Source organism: Phascolarctos cinereus, unplaced genomic scaffold (assembly GCF_003287225.1).
Source record: "Phascolarctos cinereus isolate Bilbo 61053 unplaced genomic scaffold, phaCin_HiC Scaffold_9;HRSCAF=440, whole genome shotgun sequence".
Lineage (NCBI taxonomy): Eukaryota > Metazoa > Chordata > Mammalia > Diprotodontia > Phascolarctidae > Phascolarctos > Phascolarctos cinereus.
This window is the reverse complement of record NW_027556402.1, coordinates 56,264,539-56,283,420: the sequence shown is the minus strand read 5'-3', so window position 1 is coordinate 56,283,420 and position 18,882 is coordinate 56,264,539. Positions and strand designations below refer to the sequence as shown.

The 18,882-nt window shown below is 36.3% G+C and overlaps 1 long non-coding RNA gene across 1 annotated transcript in view; it reads left to right on the top strand.

Moving 5' to 3' along the window:
• The first annotated feature begins 392 nt into the window (after positions 1-392).
• LOC144455240 (uncharacterized) overlaps positions 393-18,882 on the top strand; it is a 67,484-nt gene continuing 48,994 nt past the window's right edge. The window contains exon 1 of the long non-coding RNA XR_013483958.1: positions 393-463. This is a non-coding gene — a long non-coding RNA (uncharacterized LOC144455240). The remainder of the gene's footprint in view (positions 464-18,882) is intronic.

The following is an 18,882-nucleotide window of genomic DNA, read 5'->3' as shown; positions in this document are numbered from 1 at the left end:
CATTATGAATGAGGGCTACACATTACTTTGGGTTCTCACTAGTTCAGTTCTCCAGTAATGATTAAAAATGCTATGTGTCTTTCCTATTCATTTTTATAAGAGAATATAAAGTCCCTTTTAAAGAGAAGGGAGAAGGGTTTCTTTTATTTTTTGTTTGTTTTTTTAGAATTGGAGGTTGCTCTCCACTTACTGTACACGAAAGGATATAATTGACAGTAGTCCTCCCCCTCCTCCCAACACACATGTTAATCTACAATGCTTAGGTTAATGCATGCTGCACTTTTGACATGGACTTTAAAAAACCCTAAACACTTAAACCACAAATGCCTGTGTAGAATTGTACATGCAGGAGACAGGAAATTCATGGCCCGGAGCCAAACAGGAAGTGGTAATTTATATAACACTACACAAAACTGCAAACAGACAAGAGACCTCTGAACTCTGGACAATTAATAAGCTAAAGGTAATTTTACAATATTTTTCCTTCATATTTTATTCTTTAATAATTAAGTTATATTGTAGCAAAGATGCGAGGCTGTAGTATACAAATTTGCAGAGAATCAGAGGTTTTAGTTTGTTTCTTATTAATTTGACAGCTGATTTATAGGAACTGGAGAATGGCAAAGCCTGAAAGAAGACTGTAATTGGATTTCACTTACAGTTTTTGAAAACAAGCATTTTAAAAAAACACTATTTGCATCCAGAGAAAGAACTGATAAATAGAATTATGTATAGAATAATTTTACATATATATATACCTATTTGTGCCTAATGGAAGCCATCTCTGGGAGGGGGGAGGAAAGAAAAAAAATAAATTTACATGATAACTTTATTATGTATTTAAAAGGGATAGCAAGTTGTACATAATAGATTTACAGGTTCATGTAATTTTTTTTTTATTATACTGTGTTATGGAAATGCTTGTTTTATTCCATAAATTGAAAAAATTAAATTAAATTAAAAAAACATTTTGCAAAGTTCAATGTAACGTGGTTGGAAAGAAAATTGCATAGTAGGTCTATAACTGAGAGGGATTCAGAAAAGAGGTATTGGAGTTAACACTTCTGGTAGGGTCAGGGCATTTTCCCACGTGCAGGAGCAATCTAAACCACCAGAGAGAATATCATTCATTGCAAGAGCTCAGTTAGGCAGAAAGAATTTTGAGATTTAGTAATAAGGCAGAATTCTGAAGTCTTCATGCCAATGTTGCAATTATGAACTGATAATTCTTTTTAGGTTTTTTTTAACAAATGATATTAGGTTTATATGGATTGATCTACAAATTCTCTTGCTTATGACATAGCATAGCTTCTACTTATAACTCCTTTGAGAAAAAAAATATTTTGTTTTGGTTTTTTGTTTGGTTTTTTTTTTTGTGTTGTTTTTTATTAAGGATAGCTACAGGACATGACTGAAAAATGACTGCACAACAACAAAGCACATAGGACAGTGAAGCTGTATAAAAGTAAAAGGATGTTTAGAAAAGGAAGTGCTTTGAAGATGTAAATAAGTCACTATGTTGAGATTTTTGGCTGAATACAATTATTTCCTTTGTGGAAGGCTCATTGTGTCTAGATCCACAATGTAGCCTAATGAACAGAGAGCCAGCCTCAGACTTAGTAAGACTGTCAATACGTATAGACTGACTTTGTGACCTTGCAAGTCACATAACTTCATAGCGCCCCCAGGCAACTGTCAGTCAGCATTGGTAGAAGGAATTAACTCACTGGGAGCACCCTATAGTGATCACTGATGTGGCTAACAAAAAAAAAGAAGATTCTCAAGAGTAAGTCAGTTGGGCATCATCCAGCTAAAATTGCCCACCTGCTATTTTTGTCTTGGGAATTATAGCAATATTTTTAATCTGAGACTTTTTCTAATCTCCCTAGTTGTAACAGCTCTCCGTTACCCTCTCTCTGGAAATTACTTAATATTCTTATAAATTGATACTATATGTGTATACATAAATATATATATGTATATACACATATATATGCATATATGTATATATACACACACATGTAGTATTTGTATGCAATATATCTGTGGATGTGTTAGTTTTCCACAGCAGCATGTAAGCTTGTCCAAGGAGGGGAGGGAGGGACTTGATTTATTTTGCCATTCTATCTCTTAGCACAGTGTTTTACATATATTGGGCACTTAATAAAGGCTTAATTGGATTATTGAATTGAATCAGAATATGAATGAGCAGCAACCTATTTCCATACTTAGAACTCTCACTTCCAGAGATACTCTCCTCCCCCTTATAGAAAAAAAGGAAGAAAGAAAAAGGAAAAAAAATGAAGAAGCCATTTGCAATCTACTCCAAATGAAGAGCAAACAAAGGCATCTGCTAAATAAAATAAAAGACACAAAAAAATATCTTTAGGGAAGATAACATTTCATTTTCTGTGTTTTTAAAGGTTCTTGTATGCTAAAATAATAGGCAATAAGATCTTTTTTTTTATGACAACAACAGAGGAGGAACCAATTGTCAATGTTGAAACTATGGATTCTTTATAGGCAAGTTAAATGCAATAGGAGATAGTGCACTTGTATTGTAGGAAAGTGTTCTTGAACCACACAGCTCTTTGAGTAGGGAGAAGGAGGGAGACAGTCTTACTTTGTGTCAATAAGCATTCAACAGTGGGGAAGATACATACAAAATATGGGGCTGGGTAACAGTCTGAGAGATATTTCAAAAAACAATTCTTTTTGATTGGGCAATGGGGGTTAAGTGACTTGCCCAGGGTCATGAGTATTATGTGTGTGAAGCCAGAATTGAACTCAAGTCCTTCTGAATTAGGGGCCAGTGCTCTATCCACTGCGCCACCTAGCTATCCCCACTCACTAAGCAATTTACTTGACAGGATACTGCAGCAACGTGAGGATACAGGATATATTAAGAGCTGAGATTCAGAAGCCTTTTTCATTTTAAACTTAAAAGAAAGTTAATATAAATTTCCATTAGTTTCACAAGTTAGTTGTTTTGTTTTGTTTCATTTTACAACAGTTACCCCTCCCTAATCATACTCCTCTGTCAGATCTTTAATTTCCCAACCTGTCTTTGTAAAAACAAAAAATATTTCGAGATGAACTAACACAGCGACTTGTCTTTTCCCTTTACTTTCCCCTATATACTACATGCCACATCCACTTCTGAAGTTCCTACCTCTCTATTAAAGAGATGTGTGTCCTTATCAGTTTTCCTTGATGGAGATTGTTCATTATAATTAGCCAGAGTCAAATTGCTTTTATATTTTCATTTATGTAATTGTAACCATGGGTATTTTGTATTGATTATGGCCTTCTTTGCTCAGTATTACTTCATACGACTCACATTTTTCCTCTGTTTTTCTCATATTCAGCATTTCTTCTATGGCAATAATATTAAAAAAAAACTTGCCAAATTTTGTTTAGCAATTCCCCAAATATTAGGTACCTATTTCATTTCCAAGCCCAAAAGTATACAGTAGTGATGTTTTTCTTATCCATAGGACCTATCACTGATGTTTTTGGAAAACATACTCAAAATTAGAATTTTTAACTTTTCTTGTAATTTCAAATGACATATTTCATAATTTTGAAAAAAAGACAAATGGCTTGTGTTTTTTTGAGGGGAAAGATGTGTAATAGGAAGAAATAGCCCCTTTAAGTAAGGTTTAGGGAGGTAAATGGTGGCATTACTTACTTGTTAAGAATCCTAAGGTAAACCAGAAATGAAATCTGTAAAAGTAATGACTATTTAATTTAAAATGTTGGAAAATTTGCAAGCCTTTCAATTACAAAAAAAAATGCTCTGAGTTTGAATTGGCAGACAGCAGTAATACTCTCTTTTATTGAGAGCACTAATCATTGATTATTGAATTCTTTAATTGATTAACAAGTAGAAACATCATTTGGTTTCAATGTAAGAACATACACGTGACTTGCTGATCTAAAGGATATTCTTTTGCTGTCAAGTTCTTGACTGTTCTAATTCAAAGCCTTGTGGATAGAATCAGGGTGCATATGGATTTGTTAAAAGCTATGATGTTTTGGAGTATATGGTAAAGGAGGACTTGACCTCTCTTGATTCATATAATAAGACAGACCAGAGGTCTTTGCTTTTCGACATTAGTGCTTTAGAAGGATGACATCTTGATTGGATGCCTATTGTTCAAGTGGATGCCTGGAACACAGACTGCTGTCTGAGAGAACATAGTCTGAGCCCTCACCTTTCAGAGTAAACAGGAATAAAACAAAGAGGGTTAGTCAAACATGACAGTCATAGTGCTTTGTAAAACAAAAGAGTGCAGGAGGTCTCTGGAAATACAAATAATACATCTAACAATTTGATGTAACAAGCTGAAATACGCCCCCTGTGTTTTCTCAACCCTGCATATATAAACCACAATAAGCAACATGGGAAATTACAATACCTTCTAATATTGTCTGAAAACGCCAATTGACTGCTGGTTGTGAATTGCACCCCTAAACACTTTCTTTTCATTGAGGGCAGTCTAGTTTCCTTTTGGATACTAAAAAATCTCAAGCAATGAAAACAACTTGGTGAAAATATGCACTTAAAATACTGGTCAACATAAAATATCTAGGCAGAGTGTTATGAAGAGAGGCAGCTTGGCATGTTGCACAGAGAACTAGTCTTACTCAAGAAGATCTGGATTCAAGTTTTGCCCCTGGCATATATTAACTGTGTGACCCTGGGCATATCAGTTAACTTCTCAATGAAAGAAGAAAGAAGGAAAAAAAGAAAAGAAATGAAGGAAGGAAGGATGGAGGAAAGAGAAGAAGGAAGGCAGGAAGGCAGGAAAGAAAGAAAGAAAGAAAGAAAGAAAGAAAGAAAGAAAGAAAGAAAGAAAGAAAGAAAGAAAGAAAGAAAGAAAGAAAGAAAGGAAGGAAGGAAGGAAGGAAGGAAGGAAGGAAGGAAGGAAGGAAGGAAGGAAGGAAGGAAGGAAGGAACAGAGAGAGAGAGAGGAAGAAACAAAGGAATGAAGGAAGGAAGGGAGAGAGAAAAGAAGGAAAGAAAGGAAGAACTTCAACCCTGCTCTTCTTGTCTCTGAGGCTCTCTCTTCATCCTGTCTCTCTGAAATTACCATGTTAAATTTAATATATAACTTTAAAAAACTGCACAGAACAGAATTCATCATTTCATATGCAATCCATTTTTGTTCTTTTCTGTTTTTTGAAATGTTTTTCTGATTGTTAAGTTCATAATGTTGTATGTAATATTAATAAATAGTTATCACTCTATTTAATAATATATCATTATTATAGAATGTAATATATGCATATATATTGTATACTTTTATTTTAAGAATACAAGGTGTTTGAATGGGAGCAGCAGTATGTACACAAGATCTATGTTTGTGATCTCAGATCACAGAGAAGAAGAAGGCCAGATTTTACTCTAGAACTATATGGATTTGGCACCACAAGTGAAGAAAGAGCAATTCCATATATATATATTTTTTCAAAGATAAGCCTGTTGTCCCCTCCAAAAAAGTCACTTCCTCTCAATCTCTTTAGGAAGAGAAGAATTAGCTTCAAGAAAAATATTATTTTTTTAATTTGAAAAAAATCAATGAAAATACAAAAGATGTTAGAATTCTAAAACATATTAGCTTGTGTAGTGGAAAAAAAAACACTTGATCTGAGACTTTTATTTCCTCATCGTGGAAAAAACCGATTTTAATTAAGTTTAATGTTACTGCAAGGTGATGGAGTCATAGGATGATAGAGCTGGAAGGGGTCAGGATGGTGTGTAATCTACATGAGAACAATGACAAGACTTATCAAAGATTTGCATCTTCCCCATCACCTAGCATGGCATTCCACATTCCGCATATGAAGAAAGTACTTCGTATGATTTGTACTCAACCATCCAATCGATGAGAATTTCTTAAGCAACTAGTGCTTGCAGAACACTAATTCCAGGTATCAGGGAAACACAAAGTTTAGATAAGTAGTCCCTGCCCTTGTGGAGATCATGGCTCATTAGGGGGATATGGTACATATATAAATAATTGTAATACACAAATACTATTGTAAGGGTGAGCTAAAGACCAACCCACATCTTTTAGCCTTGTAACCTTTACTAAGAAAGAAAATCAATCATTAATAACCATCTTGTAAAGCCATTAGGATAGAGTGAAATGACGCCAGATAGAAAGTCTGTTTTAAGTGGCCGGGAGATTTTGTTACACCTTGTATAAATATGTATGCACGCATATGTATGTATGTGTGTGTATATATTTATGTGTGTGTGTATAATCAATTTAGTTAGAATTGAAGAAAAATCCAGAAAATGTAGTAAGTGTGGTATTCCATCTAAAACCTCTAAGAAGGAACTGCTAGGAGGAGGAGTGGGGAAAGGAGGGGATGGCGGAGAAGAGTGGGAATGAATTGGTCAGAGAGATCTCAACTTTGACCCTGGATCTTCTTCCCTACCTCTCTTTGGCCAGAAGAGGATGTGTGACCTTCAAAGAGTCCAGTGGATTTTGAAATTCTATTCTTCTTATCCCCATCCTAGTATTATCTTCCTAGGAGAGAAGTGGCTGTCAGCAGTGTCTATATTGGGAGCCAAGGATGCATATTTACTATGATTAAGGGAGACCTCTTGAGGTCAATGACAGAAAAGGACTTCAAGTACCAGATGCTGTTATCCCTTTGCAAAATATACAACGGTAACAAAAACAGAATATGAAAACCTCTGCCTAAATAGAATGTGTGTTGATTTGAATTAAATACTCAAGAAGGACCCAAATGTAAATCACTTAGTTCAGTACAATTGTATGCCTTACAATTGCAGTATGATTACAGCTATCACATTTTCAGTGTCCCACATTTCATTTGGCAGTCTATTCACACAGAAAGAGGTATAATTACTTTTCACCCACTGAGGCAGCTAGATGACAAAGTGAATAGAATATTAGTCTTGGAATCAGGAAGACCTGAGTTCAAATCTAGGTTCAGATACTAATTGTATAATCCTGGACAAATTACTCAACCTCTTTCTGCCTCAGTTTCTTCAACCATAAAATGGGGGCAATAATGGTATCTATCTGTTAGAGTTGTTGTGAGGATCAAATGAGGTGATATTTGCAAAGCACTTCGCACAGTGTCTGCCACTTAATGCTTGATTTCTTCCTTCTTCCCCACTGGGCTAAGTAAAAGGATGAGTCCAAAGTAAAAATGACTTTAACACCTCCTTCTTCTACCATTTGCAATGGTACTCTGTCCTCACCTAGTGCTGACTGGCTACCAGGTAAGAATAATTCATGAAAAGCAGTATGCAAGAGGGGCTGACATTGCTTTAGGAGCAAACAAGGACTGTAATGAACTAGGAGGGTCTATTCCTGCTGCTCTGTGCTCACTCCTTCAAATTTGGACCTAATTCTGTGTTCACAGAGACTATGATATCCCAGAGCACCCCTCCAGTATGGAGACATCAAATATTCACCTGCAGTATGGATACTTTCAGTTACAGCCAGAGACAGCAGACTGGCCCAATCCCTTTTCACCACAACTGAGTCTCCTAAAATATTAAGATCTCCGACATCAAACTGGGAAGATGCAGCGCTCTGGCCACTTCTCTGTTTGCAGAGAATCTTTCAAAAGGACTCAACTTGTCCAAGGACAAAAGAAAGTATCCCTGTTAAGAAGAGCGTTCATCCTAATAGAGAGATAATATATGAATAGATGCAAAGTAAATGGGTGCGGACTAAAATAAAATAACTAAGGGGTAGCTAAATGCAATGTACTACAGGAACTAGCATTTGGACAGGGATTCATATACAAGGTGATGCTCTTAACTGTCTATTGAAGGAAATGAGGGACCCTATGAAATGGAAGTGGGAAGCACTACTCTTTAATCTTAGTCCCTTCTCTCTAGGATTAGCTCCAATATTTCCTGTCTATAGCTTGCTTGTGCGTTGTTGCTTACATGTTATCTTCCCCATTAGGCGGTAACCTAATAGAGAGCATGAAAGGCTTTCTTGGCTTTCTTTGTAACTTCAACACCTAGCATAGAGCTTGGCACATAACTGGTGCTTAATAAATGCTTGTTGACTTGCTTACTCATTGAGAGAAAATACAGCATGGCAGAAGAAGCAGTAGACTTGAATCAGGGGAGAACTAAATTTAAATCCCATTTCTGCCACTTACTAGCTGTGTGACCGTGGAGTAATTATTGTAATTTGACTTCTATGAACCTTAATTTTCTCCAAATGAAATGGCACCAAATAATACTTGTAATCATTTAATGGGGTTACTATGAGCAAACTATTGAATAACAAAAGTGTTTTTTTTTCCAGTGGGGGGAAAAATAGATTTCAAACCTGAGTTCAAATCATGATTCTGACCTTTGTGACCTTGAGTAATTCACTTAACCTCTCAGAATCTTAGTTCCTTCATCAGTAAAATAAGGGAGTTGGAGTAGATGGCCTACAAGGTCCCTTTCAGCTCTGGATTCTATGAGCCTATAAGCCTATGAGCCTATGAATGACCTTCTTGAGATACGCTAGGGTGTTAAAAAGTCTCAGGATTATTATTCAGACTACCACCACCATCACCACCACCATCACCACCACCACCACTACTACTACTACTGCTACTACTACTGCTACTATTACTACTGTTACTACTGCTACTACTACTGCTATTACTACTACTGCTGCTACTGCTGCTGCTGCTAGTACTGCTACTACTACTGCTACTGCTACTGCTGCTGCTACTGCTACTACTGTTACTACTCCTATTACTACTACTACTGCTGCTATTACTACTACTGTTACTGCTACTATCACTACAACTACTACTCCTACTACTGCTACTACTGCTACTACCACTACTGCTACTGCTGCTGCTGCTACTACTGCTACTACTGCTAGTACTGCTACTGCTACTACTACTGTTACTACTACTACTACTGCTACTGCTGCTACTATTACTACTACTACTACTACTACTACTACTGCTACTACAACTACTGCTACTGCTGCTACTATTACTACTCCTCCTCCTACTATGACTACAACTACTACCACTACTGCTATCAACATTTATAGAGCACAAACAATTTGCCAGGTACTATTCTAATTCCTTTACAATTATTATCAAGAAAAAAAAAAAGGAGTCTTATCTACAAGTATCTATCTAACTCAGAGTTTTTTAGTGGCAAAGAAATGGAAACTAAAAGAAGTACCCATCAATTGGGAAACTGCTAAACAAATTATGATATATGAATATGATGGAATATTTTTTCACTGTGAGAAATTACACAAGGGATCATTTCAGCAAGATTTGTATAAACTGATTAAGAGTGCAGTAGGAAAACGATTTGTACAATAAAAATAACAGTGCAAAGATAAACAACTTTGAAAGACTTAAGTACCCAGCAGTCTGATCTATCCTCATTCTCTTTGACCTCTCTGCAGCCTTTAACATGGCCAGTCACTCTCTGCTCCCTTATACTCTCTTCCCTCAAGGTTTTCAGGACACGACTCTCTCCTTGTTTTCTTCCTATCTATGTGGCCTCTATTTCTCTATCTCCTTTCTGGATTCTCATCATGCCCTCTAACTGTAGGTATTCCTCAGGTTTAGTTCTGGGTTCTCTTCTCTTCTCTTCTCTTCTCTTCTCTTCTCTTCTCTTCTCTTCTCTTCTCTTCTCTTCTCTTCTCTTCTCTTCTCTTCTCTTCTCTTCTATCTCTTCTCTTCTCTCCTCTTCTCTCCTCTTCTCTCCTCCCCTCTCCTCCCTCTCTCCCCTCTCCTCTCCTCTCTCTCCTCTCCTCTCCTCTCCTCTCCTCTCCTCTCCTCTCCTCTCCTCTCCTCTCCTCTCCTCCCCTCTCTTCTCCTCTCCTCTCCTCTCCTCTCCTCTCCTCTCCTCTCCTCTCCTCCCCTCTCCTCCCCTCACCTCCCCTCTCCTCCCTTCTCCTCTTCTCTCCTCTTCTCTCCTCCCCTCTCCTCCCTCTCCTCCCCTCTCCTCTCCTCTCCTCTCCTCTCCTCTCCTCTCCTCTCCTCTCCTCTCCTCTCCTCTCCTCTCCTCTCCTCCTCTCTCCTCTCCTCCCCTCTCTTCTCCTCTCCTCTCCTCTCATCTCCTCTCCTCTCTTCTCCTCTCCTCTCCTCCCCTCTCCTCCCCTCACCTCCCTCTCCTCCCTTCTCCTCCCTTCTCCTCCCCTCTCCTCCCCTCTCCTCCCCTCTCCTCTCCTCTCCTCCCCTCTCCTCCCCTCTCCTCTCCTCTCCTCTCCTCTCCTCTCCTCTCCTCTCTTCTCCTCTTTTCTTCTTCCCACTTTTCTTCTCTTATGTCTGTATACTGCTTCATTTAGTGATCTCCTCAGATCTCATAGATTTCATTACCAGCTCTGTGCTGAATGGCATTCCCTGCCTGATATGCTGAGTGCCAGAAAGTTGACAAAGCTAGACAAGCTCAGAAAAGATTACTCATATCTTCATAATTTTTTAAATTGCAATTGATAAACATTTACTTAATACCCTAAAATGTTTTTGCTTTTAATCATTCACCTTGGTAAGGAAAAAGAATGTGTAAGTAAGTCTGAAAGAAAAAAGTAGGAGGTTGCACTCTATGAAGAAATGATCAATATGTTACATATACCAAATTAGATTTTTTAAATTATATATCCCAGGTGGAAAGTAATAAATATATTTTTAATGAACTTTAATTCAACAACTGAAATGAGAGTTGAGGGGAGTGAAGGCAATGTTTGGTTTGTTTTAAATTCTTAGAACCCAAAATTATCTGAATAAATTCCACCAGGGAGAATTTAGGGAAACTTAGAATCTACAAAGAACTTATAGTCTAAAATGTTGAACTGAATGCAATTATTAAAATAAACTTAATACAGGCAAATGTAAAGTCTTACATTTGAGTTTAAAAATAAACTTCATAAATATGCAGGGAAAGGGATGTGGATACATATCTGGGTGAAAAAAAAAGAATATCTGGTTGTTTTAGTAGAATATAAGTTCATTATAAAACAATAGCTAAGTGGTGCACTAGAGATTAGGGGAAGCATTGGTTTCGTCATATAGGTCAGCCTACCCAAATACTTACCATGAATGCACTTTGAATTCTATTAATACACTTAAGGGAATTATCAAGTTGGAAGGGATAGAATGTTTAAGATTTAGTGACTGAATGTTGAAATGCCAAATTAATAGAATCTACTTTTGAAATCAAAACATTGTTGCTGCCTACTTTAGTGCATCTGTTGCTTTATTTTAAAAATATCCTTTGTAACAGCAGCAGAGACAGTGGTTTTCAGTTCTCTTCTGCCACTTCGGGCTCGCAGAGCCTCCATTTTCATACTCACAGGTAGAGGACCTTTAAAGTCCCTTCCAACTCTAAATCAGTGAAAACCTGAATGTGGTATTAGTATACAGATTATTAATAAGAAAAAGTCTGTGGTATGTTAGACAGATCATCCGCTGAGGGTTTACATAAAGCCACGGACCAAAGGTTTTCCCCACTGACCATGCATCTACAAAGTATACTCCAGAAAACAGAATAAATCAATTTACAACGCATGGTTACAAGTAAAGTTGAATTTAATCTTTAGTTTTCTTTACCGTGAAGAAACAAATATGTGTACATATATTTATAATGTGATCAAGAGCTCCATATGGCAGCATTTTCTTTGACAGTTAGCTATGGCACTTATAATAATAGTACAGTAAATAGTTTCAATCACTGTATGGAGTGTGGGCAAATATTAAAGGGGAAGAAAAATTAAGCATTAATGCCATTTTCCTTTTTTCCCTTGTTTGCTTTGTTCTAGAAAATTTCATGAAATGACTATCATGTATTGTCTTCAGACAACTCAACAACGATAAATGAAAACATGCCCACCAGATTAATAGAATCCTCTGTGCTGTGCTCAGTTAGGTTACGTTAATACTACCTTAAATGGGAAGTAGTATCTTGTCTTGAAACTTTTCTGTAAACTTGGCAAATAGCAATTAGTGTTTTTGCTCAACTTTAACTTACTGGGAACAGAAACCTAGAAAAAGCTGGACAGGGAAAAGGCAGTAAAGACTAGGAAAACAATATGCTTAATGTGACCCATCGATAATGGCCCCACAGGATGGCCATAAACCCCAAGAGAGCTGACACATTAAATCCAAATGAAGCAAAAATATGTCCTGGACTATGAAGATTGAGTTTTTCTGTGATGTAGAAATATTGACCTGCCACTTCTCATCAACACTAAATCTCATTATGTTTATATATTAAAGATGAAAGGGAGAAATATGTCGCCTTAAATTTTACCTGAGTATAATTGATAATCACAGAAGGTTTGGACCGTTGTTTGTCTAGAGTACTGAGAGGTTAAGTGACTATCCCTCGGTCAAATGGGCCATGTATCCTTCTTTTTTTTTAATTTAGTTAGCCAATCGGTGTTAAGTGACTTGCCCAGGGTCACACAGTTGATAAGTGTCAAGTGTCTCAGGCCAGATTTGAACTCAGGTCTTCCTGACTCCAAGGCCAGAGATCTATTCACTGTGTCACCTAGCTGCCCCTAAATGGCCCATGTATCAAAGATTGCAATTGAACCCAGGACTTCCTGACCCTGACTCTTTATTCACTATAATATACCTCCTCAAATTGTGCTAGCTATATGGATGTTAAGTCTAATAACAAATCTCCATATAGCTGCCCTGATTTGATTTCTTCTTCTAAAAACTGTCTGTTCATATCCTTTGAACAGTTATCAACTGGAGAATGGTGCAGTTCTCTATATACTTGAGAAATGAGGCTTTTATCAGAGAAAGTTGATATATTTTCCCTCACCTGGTTTCCTTTTGATTTTTATTTTATTATTTTTGTTTTTGCAAAAGCTTTTTGATTTCATGTAATCAAAATTATCCATTTTGTTACCTGTGATCTTCTCTAGTTCTTGTTTGGTCATAAATTCTTCCTTTATCCATTCCCTAATTTACTTATGATGTCCCCCTTTATGTCTAAATCATTTGTCCATTTTGATATTATCTTGGTATATTGCATGAAATGTTGGTCTATGCCTCATTTCTACCCAGAATTTCCTGTTCTGCCAGCAATTTTTGACAGATGGTGAGTTCTTAACCCAAAACTTTAGACCTTTGGATTTATCAATACTGTGGTCATTTAATGCTGTGAATACTATACTTAATCTTTTCTACTGACCCACTACTATATTTCTTAGCCAATACTAGATCATTTTGATGATTGCCACTTTGTAATATAGTTTGAAATCTGGAGCAAAGTCACCTCTCTTAATCTTTTTTTAAAAAATTATTTACCTTGATATTCTTGACCTTCTGTTCTTCCACATGAATTTTGTTGTTATTTTTTCTCCCCCTATAAAATATTTCTTGGATAGTTTGATTGGTATGTCATTGAAAAATAAATTAACTTGGATAGTATTGCCGTTTTTTATATTGGCTTGGCCCACATATGAGAGATTAATATTTCTCCAAAAGTTTAGATCTGTCTTTATTTTTGTGAAAAGTGTTTTGTAATTGTGTTCATATAGTACCTGGGTTTGTCTTAGCAGATAAATCCCAAGTATTTTATATTGTCTGCAATTACTTTAAATGACATTTCTCTTTCTATCTTTTGCTACTGGGTTAGGTTAATAGGGTATAGAAATATTAACGATTTATGTGGGTTTACTTTATATTCTATAACTTTGCTGAAGCTATTGTTTCAATTAGTTTTTTTTAGTTAACTGTCTAGGGTTTTTTTTTATCATATCATCCTCAAGGAGTGATAGTTTTGGGTCCTCATGGCCTATTTTAAGTGCTGCTTTTCTTATTGCTATCCATAGCAATTCTAGTACAATATTGAATGATAATGGTGATAATGGATGATCTTAACAGGTAGGCTTAAAGTTTATCCTCTTTATAGATAATGTTTGCTCTTGGTTTTAGATAGACACTACTTACCATTTTTTAAAAATATTTTTAAATTTTATTTATTTATTTTTAGTTTTTCAACATTCACTTCCACAAGATTTTGAGTTCCAAATTTTCTCCCCATCTCATTCCTCCCCCCCAACCCAAGATGGCATGCATTCTGAGTACCCCTTCTCCTAATCTGCTCTCCTTTCTATCTCTCCCCCCCCACCTTCTTTTATCCCCTTCCCCTTCAAGTTTCCTGTAGGGCAGGATAGATTTCTATACCCCATTTCCTATATATCTTGTTTCCCAGTTGCATGTGAAAACAATTTTTTTTAACTTTTGTTTTTAAAACTTTGAGTTCCAAATTTTTTCCTTTCCTCACTCCCCACCCACCCTCATTGAGAAGGCGAGCAACTTGAGAGAGGTTACGCATGTGTAGTCATACAAAACATTTTATACTAGTCATGTTGTGAAAAAGCTAAGTATATTTCCCTTAATACTATCCTGCCACCCATTTATTTTATTCTTTTTTGACCCTGTCAGCCTTAGAAGTGTTTGCTTCTGAATAGCCTCTCCCCTAATCTGCCCTCCCCCCTCTATCATCCTCCTGCTCTCATGTCCCCTCCCTCACCCTATTTTCTTGTAGGGTAAGATAGATTTCCATACTAAATTGAGTGTGTATTTATTCTCTCCTTAAGCCAAATCTGATGAGAATAAGATTCACTCATTCCCTCTCACCCTCCCCCACTTTCCCTCCACTATAAAAGCCTTTTCTTGTCTGTTTTATGCTAGATAATTTACTCCATTCTACCTCTCCCTATCTCTTTCTCTCCATATAATCCTCTCTTACCCCTTAATTTTATTCTCCAGATATCACCCCTTCATCTTCAACTCATCCTGTGGCCTCTGTTTATCTATGCATGTATACGTGTGTGTGTATATGTATATATGTGTGTGTTTGTGTGTGTATATATACATATATATGTGTATATATGTATATATACAATTTTTTATCTGTCCTACTACTCTAATACTGACAAAGGACTCATGAGTTAGAAACAGCATCTTTCCATGCAGAATGTAAACAGTTCAACCTTAAGAAGTCTCTTGTGATTTTTCTTTCCTGTTTACCTCTTCATGTTTCTCTTGAGTCTTGTATATGGAAGTCAAATTTTTTATTCAGCTCTGTTTTTTTCATTAAGAATGCTTGAAAGTCCTGTATTTCACTGAATATCCATTTTTTCCCCTGAAGGATTATGTTCAGTTTTGCTGGGTAGGTCATTCTTGATTGTAATCCTATCTCCTTTGCCTTCTGGAATATTATATTCCAAGCCCTATGGTCCCTTAATGTAGAAGCTACTAAATCTTGTGTTATCCTGATTGTGTTTCCACAATACTTGAATTGTTTCTTTCTGGCTGCTTGCAATATTTTCTCCTTGACTTGGGAACTCTGGAATTTGGCTACAATATTCCTAAGAGTTTTCCTTTGGGATATCTTTCAGGAGGTGATTGGTGGATTCTTTGAATTTCTATTTTGCCCTCTGGTTCTAGAATATCAGGGCAGTTTTCCTTCATAATTTCTTAAAAATGATGTCTAGGCTTTTTTTGTTAATCATGGCTTTCAGATAGTCCAATATATTTTTAAATGATCTCTCTTATTTTCCAGGTCAGTTGTATTTCCAATGAGATATTTCACATTGTTTTCTATTTTTTCATTCTTTAGGATTTGTTTTACAGTGTCTTGATTTCTCATAAAGTCACTAGCTTCCAATTGCTCCATTCTAATTTTTAAGGAAATTTTCTTCAGTAACTTTTTGACTTCCTTTTCCATTTGGCCAATTTTGCCTTTTAAGGCATTCTTCTCCTCATTGGCTTTTTTGGACCTCTTTTGTCATTTGAGTTACACTATTTTTTAAGGTATTATTTTCTTCAGTATTTTTCTGGGTCTCCTTTAGCAAGCTGTTGACTTGTTTTTCATGATTTTCTTGCATCACTCTCAGTTTTTCCTCTACTTCTCTTACTTGCTTCTCAAAATCCTTTTTGAGCTCTCCTATGGCCTGGGACCAATTCATGTTTTTCTTGAAAGCTTTGGATGTAGGAGCTTTGACTTCGTTGTCTTCTGGTTGTATATTTTGATCTTTGTCACCAAAGTAAAATTCTATAGTCTGACTCTTTTTGTGCTGCTTGCTCATGATCCCAGCCAATTACTTGAGTTATAAACTCTTTGTTAAGATAGGAGTCTGCTTCCAGTATGGAGAATGTACTGTCCCAAGCTTCGGGGGTTTATACAGAGATACTTCCAGGGACTTGTAAATTTTCTGTTCTTCCAAGGTGCTATGTTCAAGGGCAAGGTGTTTACTCCTTTCCTGCCCTGTGCTCTGGTCTATAAGTGACCATAAGTACTCTTTTCTGTCTTGGATCTGTGAGGAGGATTCTTTCTCCATAGCCAGTACAAGCTCCACCATGCTAGCACTCCTCTTTGTCCCAGGACTGCCACCCAGAACTGTGACCCAGATCCAAGCACAGGCAAAGTAAGAGATTGCTGCACCAGCAAAAAGATCCATGCAATCCCCCTCTGATCAGCCACTCAATTTCCCCTCAGTCTGCGAGCCAGAAGCTCTGGAGGAAGCTGCTGCTTCAGAGCCGTGCTCAGGGACTGGGGCTGGGACCCTTGCGCTTCTCTGTCACCTCAGTCACAGACTTTTCCTACTGACTTTCTAAGTTGTCTTTGGCGTTCATGGGTTGAGAGGTCTGGAAACCGCCACAGCTGCCCATGATTCAGTCCTCTGAGGCCTGCTCCAGGTTCACAGAGGCCTGTGAACCCAGGCCAAATGTGTTCCTCTCCCAGCCCGGCGAGATATACCTTTCTGATCAACCATCCAGGTTGTTTTGGTCTGGGGATTTGTTTCACTCTGCCTTTGTGTGGATTCTTCTGCTTTGGAATTTGTTTAGAGACATTTTTTACAGGTATTTGGAGGGGTTTGGGGGGAGAGTTCAAGCAAGTCACTGCTTTTACTCCACCATCTTGGCTCCGCCCCACTACTGACCACTTAAAAAAAAAAGAGACTCCTAATATTGGACCAGCCATGCATTCCTAGTATAAATCCCACCTGGTCATAGTATACTAGATTCTGCTCCAGCCCCTTATTTTAATTCTTCATGTGTCTCTCTGTTTAAAATGTCTTTCTTGTAAAAAATATATTGTTGGATTCTGGCTTTTATTCCATTCTGCTGTCTGCTTCTGTTTTATGGGTGAGTTCATCCCCTTCACATTCATAGTTATGATTACAAACTGTGCATTTCCCTTCATCCTATTTTCTTCTGCTTATCTTTCTCTGTTTGTTTGGGGGGTTTTTTGTTTGTTTGTTTTTTATCCTGCTAGTCCTCTAAAGTCTCTTTTGTTTCTGAAACTGCCCTCTTTTATCTGCCCTCCCTTTTATTACAACCCCCCCATTTCTTATCTCTGTCTCCTCCTACTTCTCAGTGTTGGGTAAGATAGATTTCTATCACCAATTGAGTATGAAAACTGAATGGGAATAGAAAGGAGTATATCTGGATGGATGGCCACATGAAGGCACCCTCAACAATAACAAGAAAGTTCAGAAAAGGGGAGGGATTTTGATGAAAGTAAATGAATACTGTTTTGGACATGATGAATTTGAGATATTTAAGGTATATATAGCTCAAAATGTTAAACAGGCAATTGGTTATGATATACTTTGACCATTTATCAATTGGGATATGAAAAATAATAATAATTGTGGCAATAATAATAATCTTTATGAATTTTAATCAGTCCCTTCAAATATTTGAAATAAGACCTTTATCAAAGGAACTTGCCTGTAAATATTTTCCCAGTTAGCTATTTTCTACCTAATCTCAGCTATCTTAGTTTTGTTTGTAATTTTTTAAATTTTATGTAATCTAATTATCCATTTTATCTTCTACTAATATGCTGAATGAGGCAAACATTTTTGGACACAGCCAATGTGGAAATATGTTTTATATGTGTGTGTATATATATATATATATATATATATATATATATATATATATATATATATATATATATACACACACATATATATGTATACATATATATGTATGTATGTATATACATACACATATATATTTCATGTATATATGTTTCATATACACACACATACATACACATATACATATACACATACATATATATGTATATTATATATATAAATATATATTTATCACAAAGATTTTGCTTGCTTGCTTTCTTCTCTACGTGGTGAGGAAGAAGGAAGAAGAAATGCTTGTTAATTGAAAAAAAGGAATTGGGGAAAAAAGAATGAATGTGTGTACTGTAATAAACACATCGGTCATTTTTTGTCAAGCCAACACAATAAAAGCAGAATTAATATCATTAATGTTACATCTTAATCTATTTTAATACATAATTAAAGCTTGAAGTTTTTTCCTATCAGCTGTTTTGACCATAAGCAAATCACTCAAAATTGTTATCTGTAATCCTTGAGAAAGCACAGCTAGAAGAGAGGGCTTGGTGGGGAAATATAATGAGTGCTGTTTCAGACATGCTGAGTTTCCTAGATATCTATGTGACATCTAGTTCAAGATATCCAATAAGTAATTGGTTATATGGGGTCATAGGCTTTGACCACTCGTCAAATGGAGAATTAATCTTAAAAATTTGAATCAATTCCTTACACATGTTTGAAATGAGATCTTTATCAGAGAAACTCAAACAAGCTATTTAAAACCAAAAAAATGAATCGTTTGAATGTATATTTGTTTACCTGTTTTCAATAAATAAGGAAATAAATGAATAAGGAATTAATACTTTTAAAATGTCAAATCAAAATATGTTCAGCACTTAATAGAATGTCCTAATTTTCTGTTGAAATATTTTATATGAGACATATTTGACTTGGATCTCATTCAGGGAGTTTTAGTTATAGATTACATTTTTAAAACAATACAAACTTTCCAAGT